Genomic DNA, 9,921 nt, shown 5'->3' on the forward strand with positions numbered 1-9,921 from the left:
GCTCATAAAGCATCAACTCAGCCTGAAACCGGGCAAAAGTCTGGTTGTAAAGCGCCTTGGCCTAAAGCCATGAAAAAGACAAGTTAAAAAGACAAAGACCATCGTGACAAAAATCATTCCGAAGTCAGACCACGACGACATCAAGCTTTGGCTAAAGAGCCATCGTCTTTACGGCCCGAGGATCGGTTAGGTTTTCCCCTCCCTCGAGCACTATCGAGAAATTATTTTCCCCCTCGCCTTCAACTCGGGGACTTCCAGCTTCTCCCAGATTTGGGCTACCGGGCTGGCCTTAGTTTCTTCCACTTTGATCTTCTTGGATTCAGAAGTCTCATTTGATGGCTCCCTTTACCTTTCTTCCCTTCATCGGGACCCAAAGTACTCTATTCACCAAGCAATGTTCCCTTCATCAAAGGGATCTCCCCCAGACCTACACAAATGAGAAAAGTACGCACAAGGAATGAGGGCGCTATAAGTAGCGATTCAGGTCGAAATGTACGGCTGCAACAGGGGCAAAAGCTCACGCGGTCCTTAGCTTCCCACCGAGCTCGAGACAGGTCACGCTACACTCGTTCGGCGTATAGGCGAATTGAGTCCAGCCGACCAACCAACCCAACCCAAGAGGCCCGTGACCCCGCAAGGGTAAATTTCCACGGCTACATCAACGGAGAGAATTAAGCGCATGAAAAGATGTACCTAAAAAGAAGCAAGTAAATGCTAGATAGTGTGTCTACTTACGTCCAATATTACACCTTTCGGGGAACGACATCCTTTCCACCGAGATCAGGTCCGAAGTCCTTACTCGGACAAAGCGGCTCATCCATCCTCCGTTCCCAGCTTCTTCGATACAAGCATAGAGGGCCCTCGGAGTTCGAAATTGGAGCTTAATCAGCCCCCCACGGAAGAGATGGGGGTTGTACATCCTGATCAGGTGATCGAGGGTGAAGGGAATCTCCTCAATCATGTTCACATAGTACCTGATCATGTAGACAATGCGCCAAAATGAAGGGTGAATTTGGCCGAGGGTCACTTGATACCATTGGCAGAAGTCGAGAATCACGGGGTCTATCAGAGGCAAGGATGGCCCCACCAGCCCAAGGGTAAATGGGTAAGTATACACACTGAGGAACGTTTTGTCCTCCTGGATAGGGATATCCACAAGCACCGCGTCCCCCCAACGGCAATCAGTCCTCACCCTTTCGATGTATGATACCGAGCTAATATATTGAGACACGGGTTCGCGACGCCCATGTTTCAAAGAAGGTCTCTCGACCTTGAAATCGGAAGCCTTTGAAAAAAATTCAAGAACACATTCCTCAGCACGAGGAGGCATTGACGTTTTGCCTTTAGATAGAAGCGAAGAGGGGGAGGTCATGCTCTCCTGAGAAATAGAGGAGGAAGTTTTCGCCATTCCTAAAAGATTCCGAAAGAGAAAGGGGAGTTAAGTTTCTAAGAAATAACAAAAGTAAAGAAAGAAAGAACCTTTTTTGAGGGCTTAGTGGTACAGTGAGTTGTAAGGAACGAGAAGAGAAGTATTTATAGAGGCCTCACACGCGCTCTGAAGGATGCTAAGGGACAGCCAACCACCATAATCAATGCGAATGCTTCAGGGGTTGTATGTACGTCGTCTTTTGGCACCTTACGACTACCGTCATTACGGGAATACCCGAAGGGTAGGAGCTCAAGATCGTTTCTTATCACTTTCACTCTAAGAAACGTGGAGACTATCTGTATACGGTAAAATCGGAGGGTCCAATCTTTCGTCATTATAATGGTTCGTAAACATATTTCACAAGGTTCGAGACTAGGGTTGAGGCCCACCCTCGAGGGCTACCGACGCTCAATATCGGGGCAATACAGACCAACGACTATTATGGAAAGGTGGGGAGTTCTCAAGGCACACAACTAGGGCTGATGAAGTCTAGTAAGCTAAGTTCAGACCCGAATCATGGTGTCAACAAGCTGTCTCATTCCCATATCTTTGTAATTAATGCACTTGTACTATATTGGGATTCCCCCTCTTATATAAAAGGGATCCTTGTTATTTTGGAGGGTTCTGTTGCTCCACACTAGATATACAAGAACATTCTCTCTGCTCTCTAACACTTTCTCTTGGTCTCGTTATCTCATTTATTGCTCATATTTATTGTGTTCTATTTATTGTTCATCATTTATTACTTATTATTGGTTATAAAGAGCCGTCTTTGATCTATTTATAACTGTTATTCACCATCGTCCGCCTTCGATTACTCCCAGTCGAGCTTCAGGCTCGACCCCGAGGCCCTTGAATAGGCAAGCTCGAGGCCCCGATTGACAGCGATTCGGTTTGATTAACACCTCGTTCTTAAGCTCTTATTTTGTTTCTAAGTCTTTCACATAGCATTTACTGCCTAATGACTAGCATAAAAATAGATCACGTATTTTTAGAACCACTAAATCAAATTTAATTGTTATTACCATTTTCACGTTAAACAATTATACTATTAATCACATGATTTGTTGGACTCCGTTCAATATAAAAATCACTCTGTTATAAGAAGAGAAAATGAAAAAACATATAAACTCTTACTCTAATTAAAACAATTGAAACTCTCACTCCACTGATTTCAAAAAATAATTGCATACCTTACATATATTTAATTTTGAAATTACTGTCGACTTAATTAAAAATAGAATACAATAAAAAAAAAATCACATAAATAATATATACTAGTCAGAAATATATTTTAGACTTATTAGAAAACTATTATAATGTTATTATTATTTTATTTAATCTATACTATATTAAAAGCATGAAGCCCCTTAGCAAAATATCGTTCGTCTTTTTTATCCTCTAAAAATAAAGTTCACATTGGACAAGATCGTAATTAACTAATTTCTCTAATATTTAGGACAAAAAAATCAAGTAAATTATTATTATTATTATTATTATTAAATTTTTCCCTATTTGAATTATATAGTAACTCCTAATTAATATATGTAATATTTAAGATCAATTACAATTTTCCTTATATATTTCCTTTTATTATTTAAACTACATAACACAATCTTCCTTTTACCCTACAAAATCAAATACGAAGAGGCAGTCGTCTTTTTCTTTTCATATTGCCATACAATTCAGTTTTTAGGAATAAAAAGTTATACCATTGATTCATCAAAGCACCATCGTTTGTTACTTATAAAAAATTTTCTCCAACCACAACATCAAGGAACTCCTCGAGGTATGCTTCGGTACTTTTTCTACTTATCTTTTGTGATATATATATATATATTATTGTAACTATACAAGTCTATAGAATAAGAGAGAGAGAGTACTGAATAGGATTTTTACAACCTAAGAGTTTAATCACAAAAAATGATTTTATTGTTAATGTCCATTAATCGTAATAATTATACCCATCCAGAAAGCTTTGCTAGGAGCCTTACCCAAAGTTTAGAAGAATTTATTTTAGACATAGAAACCGGATTCTATTCGATAGTAGATTTGGCCGTATATTTTATATACCTACAATACAATAGTAGTATCTATTCAGATCTATATAGAAAACAACTGCATCTAATGTTGTTAATATTATCATACCATCAATCAAATCATCTATATCATCTAAGAAGAAGATTTTAACCCTACTAAAGACAGACACTACCAAGACTTTAATTTTTATCAAACCCTTAATTTTTAGATACCAAGACTTTAATTTTTATCAAACCCTTAATTTTTATCAAACCCTCTTATATGATATAGATGATTTGATTGATGGTATGATAATATCTTTTTCTTTAGTAGGGTTAAAATCTTCTTCTTAACAATAGTAGTGCCTGTCTTTAGTAGGGTTAAAATCTTCTTCTTAGATGATATAGATGATTTGATTGATGATATGATAATATTAACAATATCAGATGCAGTTGTTTTCTATATAGATCTGAATAGATACTACTATTGTATTGTAGGTATATAAAATATACGGCCAAATCTACTATCGAATAGAATCCGGTTTCTATGTCTAAAATAAATTCTTCTAAACTTTGGGTAAGGCTCCTAGCAAAGCTTTCTGGATGGGTATAATTATTACGATTAATGGACATTAACAATAAAATCATTTTTTGTGATTAAACTCTTAGGTTGTAAAAATCCTATTCAGTACTCTCTCTCTCTTATTCTATAGACTTGTATAGTTACAATATTATCCAAATTATGAACTGAGATTACCTTTTTTTAATTCACTCTGTTCATCTCTTCTTCCCAATCTTTTAAAGATTTAAATCTTTTCTTAACTCTTATTTCTTTAACCTCACCCCGGCCACGGTTAAACACTTATGCCCTTCTTTTTATTTTCGGGTTTTACTTAACCGATTTCTCTTAGGAATTTACAGGTTAATCTATCATAATTGTTTAGAAATTAGGAAGCTAACCATATACTAAGAGTGATATCTGGTTATTATCAATCGAACATATGATAAAATTATACAGAATAACATAAAACTGTAAAAAAAACAGGGGTAATATCTAGTAGAAACATAATTTAGATAAAGATGAGTAACTTACATGCTTATAGGAGAGAGATTTCTCTTTCGGGAATACGGAAAAGTCTACTGGGCTTTGAGAATTAAAAACGATCACACATAAGCATAAGGATTTATTTATTTTACAAATTTTGAGGAGGAATTACTAAAGTAGTAATAAGGGAATATTTTACAAAGTGTTTTGGAGGATGGTTGGTGATGAAGAGGATGTTGGGATGAGTTTCCTTCTGAGTGTTTTTTCTCTTACTTGTATCTTGTTTTTCTTCTGCTTTCTTCTTCTTTTTGTAGCTAAATTTTGGAACGGAATTGAAAAATGGATTCCAAACTCTTTAGAAATCTATCTTGTCCAGCCGTGCAGGGTACTTCATTGGGCTCCATCTTCACATGGCTTGGTCGGAGATTCCCTTAGTGTTTGTAACTTTTTCTTCCACTCAAAATTTTAGCTTGTCTTTTAGCACAGCTAACATTACCTCTTGTCACATCTTTTCTACTTTATGTCATTTGTCACGCCTGTCATTTAGCACAACTAGCATTTCTTCCTGTCACATCTTCTTTACTTTCTTGTTTTTCTCATTGGCACGCCATCGTTATTGCTTTGTCTTTTACACCAGCATTATTACTCTTCTTTGTCTTTGGTTCTCTTTAATTGTTGTTTAACTGAGACCTTGCTTTTATGTGTCTAAATTATGTATAGCTATTGAATCAAAACTCATTTCTGACTCATCTTCATATGGATCTTGAGCATCTTGATAATTTAGGTTGTCTTGGTTGTCTTCATAGTTATCATCTTCTCCTGAACTTTGGGTCCTTTCTGGATTTGGACTTGGACTTGGACTTGGATTCTTAACCATATGTTTGTCTTGTTCTTCTTTTTCTTGAAAGAAATTTTCTAATGTCTATTTGATTATATTTTCTATTTTTTCATTTTTTTTCTTTTTTGAAATTATACCCTTCTTTTTTAACGCTTCTCCCTGTGTTAATGTTCTGAGTAGTCTTCTTCTCGATGGACCTTCATCTTCACTTTTTGGCAAAGTGACATCCATAAACAGATTTGATGTGTCTTTACCGGTCACCATTTGAAACGGACTAGCTGTATCATTATCCGATACAGTAGATCTTGCTGCATTCATTGGATAATGCACACCCTTCTCATCCATTTTTTCTTGAGATGGAGAACTCTGTTTTGAAATGTTCATTTCTGTGTCCTGTTGAGAAATAACTTGAGTCTGGGATTGTACCAATTCAAATCTCAACGCTTGTATCCTGTGTTCTAATACCTTCACTTGCTCCATAAGTTTTGTCTTTTCTTGTTCCAAGATTTCATTTTTTTGGTTTATTCGTTTAAAGGCTTCTGTCATTGATGAGCAATGGTCACAGAATATTATCTTGTTGTTGTCTTTTCGGATGCTGTATTGGGGGGTTTTTTCTGGGTTTTGTCTAAGTGCTGGGGAGATATAGTAGTTTGGTCCTAGTATTCCTCTGGCATCTAATGCTTCAGTAAAGTCATTAAAACCTTTGAAAAGCGGTTTTTCTATATTTTTAATAGAGTCTAGTACTTCTAACCATGTCGGAAAAATACCATTTGTCTTACCATGTATAACTACATAGTACTTAAATCTTTTGTCTTGGTTTTTATCTGTAAATATTGTCCTAAGGCGTTAAGAGCCGCTATAAAATATTTAGCGTCTTTCTTATTATATGCTATCCATAAGTTATCAATTAGACACTTTGAGGTCTGTCTATGACATATTCTGGTAGAACGCTAAACGACATGTTTGATGGTGGAAAGAATATTAAATTATGTTTTCCAAAACTTATTCTTTCCATATTAGTCTGTTCTGCAAAAGGGTGTGGCTTAAAATGAAGATTACCTAATACTGTCTGCAAGTATCTGTCTGAGGGCGAGGCTTGAATGCCCTTCCCTTTGTCTTCAGTATTGGAAACTGTTGGTCTCATGCTGTACATGTAAAATACTTTTTTATTAATTTACAATAATTTTAAGCCTACTTAACTGATATGCTAAATTATTATCTTGTCCTTTAATATGTTCAAAAACCAAATTATATATTGATATAGTATCAATAAAATTTAACCAACTTCTTCTACTACTATTCTTTGCGTTTATCTTTTGGTAAAACTTAACTATGGCTTCACAATCAGTTCTAATTGTTACTTCTTGTTTATTTAATATATATAATTTAAAACTATTTAATCTGTAAATTACAGCTAGTATCTTTGCATCTATACTACTCATATTTCTTTTTTTCTTTATATTTACCACTTTGATAAGCACATATTTTTTCTATGTTCTTATCACTATATTTATTTGGTTTCGCTTCTAAAACTGCTCCCCATCCTTCACAACTACCGTCTGTTTCTATTACTATTATCAAGTATTCTGTTTCTAGTGGCATGTTTAAATCAGGAATATTTTTTATTTTTTCTTTAACCTTTTGTACTAATTTAATGTCTTCTGTGTTCAAATGTTTTTGTCCTGTAGAGCCTGTCTTAGCATATAATGGTCCTGCTATTTTTTCTAAGTCTTTTATAAAATTTCTCGCATAATTTACTATTCTCAAAAACTTTTGTAGCTCTTTGGTATTATATAATTTATCTAGCATTTCTAGAGCCTTTCTAGCTATATGAGGTTGTAATTTAATTTTCTCATCCCCTAAAATTAGTCCTAGAAAATTTATATAATTTTTACATAGTTCCATTTCTTTTTCCTAATTATTATTCCATTGTCTACAAATAATCTAAATACTGTCTGTAGATGTCCTAAATGTTCCTTAATATCTTTACTAAATACTAATATATCATCTACATATACTAAAACAAATCTCTTATATTCTCCAAATATACTATCCATTTTTCGTTGAAAAATTGGTGGAGCTATTTTTAGTCCGAACGGCATTACTAACCATTCGAAATGTCTTTCTGGACAAGTAAATGCAGTCCACTCAATACTTTCTTCATGCATTTTTACTTGCCAATATCCTGATTTACAGTCAAACTTACTGAATATCCTTTTTCCTTGTATTCTATTTATTAGTTTTGTTTTATCAGGTAACTTATATCCATCTGTTTTAGTGTTATCATTATGTCTTTTGTAGTTTATTACCATTCTTGCTTTTCCTCTTACTATCTCACTATGGTTTCTAACCATAAAGGCTGCTGACCTGTGTTTAGAAGTGGATCTTCTTATTACTCCTAAATTCATAAGTTCTTTAATTTGAATTTTGAAGTCTTCTAAATCCTGATTTGTAGCTTCTATTGAAACTGTTTTAATTATATATTCTGGATTAATTATATCTAATTTACACATAACTTTATTTTTTTCCCTATGTTTTAAAGGTTTTTCTCCTATTATTTCTATTTCATCTAATATTTTTATTATATTATCTAGATCCTTTTCGTTCTTTATTATTCCTATTTTTTGTAATCCTGTTTTAAAAATTGTATAATTCTGTTTCGATATCTATTAAAGTAGTGTTTTTCTAATATATCTCTATCTTCATTTTCTTCTAGTATTAAAGTTTTAGATTATTCTTTAATCTTACACCATGTATTTTTATCTTTACACTCTTTACAACATTCCTTTTGATTTTCTTGCAGGTTTTTCAGGCTTGCCTTCAGTCGTGTCCTTATCCTGGTTGCAGTTTCTATTGTTTGTACTAGCGTTTGTGTAATATTTTTAAAGAATATTATTCCATCTCTACTGAGTAGGCAGCTACCATTATTATGTAATATAAAACTTAATCCTAATACAAAGTCTACATTTATGTTTAAGTCTTTTACCCAGATTTTGTCTACCTTGTAGCTAGGTTTATAGAAATCTAAACATGTATTTATAAAGCTAATATGTGATTTATCTACATAATGTCTGTATATATTATGGGTTCCATCCATTTGCATTGCTGCAACTGGCTTATCTATGGTTTTGTTTAGATTTGGAGGAACTATCTTTTTAGTTATTATACATCTTGTGCATCCGGAATCTACTAGAGCTAATGTTTATATTTCGTAATCTTTTATTTTGATTCTTGCTAAAATCTTTATTGTACTTAATTTTTTATCTTCATTACATATCAGTGTATCATAATTTTCTATACTCATTAGTTCTTCTTCTACTGCTATTATGTTTTCTTTTATATCTTCTAATTTCTCCTTTCCCTTTTCAATTTTTCTGTATTAGAATTCCCTTTTTCATTTTCTGTATTCTTTTTTCTAGTTCATTTATTCTAGCTTCTAATGTCATTATTCTCAAATTCATAGTATGATCATTTATTTCTTGGTATTTTTCTTCTTTATTTATTTTTGTTTCCAAATCTTTTTCTATACATGAAATACATCATTCTAGATAGCATAATTTACATTTAGCTCTTTCATTTCTACTAGGATACCATTTTCATATGAAACACTAATTACTATCTAACCCTTTATTTCTTTCAAAATTATGGGTACATTCCTCCGATATGTTTACAAAAGTATTTTCTTCTAAGTCTAATTTTTCTAATCCTATCTCATTTATTAATTCTTCTTCTTCTGATTCTGATTCTGAGGTATCTATTTGAGTTTTTTCTTCTATATCTACGCTTACTATAGAGTATATACTTTCACTATCTGACATATATTCGTCTACATTTATTAAAGTTTCTTGAAAATCTTCTATTAACTGTGAATTTCTTGTTTTATTATTAATTCTTTTTGGGAACGTATTTGCTAAGTGTTCTAAACTACCACAAGTAGAACATTCTAGTTTATTTTTATAGTTTCTATCTGTTCTATACTTTCTAACATGTCTATCTCTATCCAGTATGGTTTTCTAACTGATGATTTTCTAAGATAATAATTTTTTCGGTTGTATCCCTTATTGTATTTAGGTTTATATTTTCAATATTTCTTCTTTTTATATTGTTCACTTGTTTTAAAAACGAAACTTCTGTGTTCTGAGGCCTTGAAAACCTCATTTAGAGTCAACTCGATTTGCGTGCCCACTCCGGGCGCGTAACCGGAAAGCTTAAATATGAAATTTTGTGAAAAATGAGAAGTTTTGACTGTAAAATGAATACATTTGACTTCGGTCAACATTTTGGGTAAATGGACCCGGATTCGTGATTTGACGGTCTCGGAGGGTCTGTAGGGAAATATGAGACTTGGGCGTATGCCCAGAATAGAATTCCGAGGTCCCGAGCCCGAGAAATAAATTTTTAAAGGAAAATGTTTTATGAAAATTTGTAAGGAAATTTGAAATGAAGTTTGATTAGAAAGAGATGGTATCGGGCCCGTATTTTAGTTTCAGTGCCCGGTACAGGTCTTATATATGGTTTAAGTCATTTCTGTAAAGTTTGGTTGAAAAGGGATGTCGTTTGATGTGATTCAGACCTAAATTGCTAAATTTGA

Source organism: Nicotiana tabacum, chromosome 6 (assembly GCF_000715075.1).
Source record: "Nicotiana tabacum cultivar K326 chromosome 6, ASM71507v2, whole genome shotgun sequence".
In the NCBI taxonomy this organism is placed as follows: Eukaryota; Viridiplantae; Streptophyta; class Magnoliopsida; order Solanales; family Solanaceae; genus Nicotiana; species Nicotiana tabacum.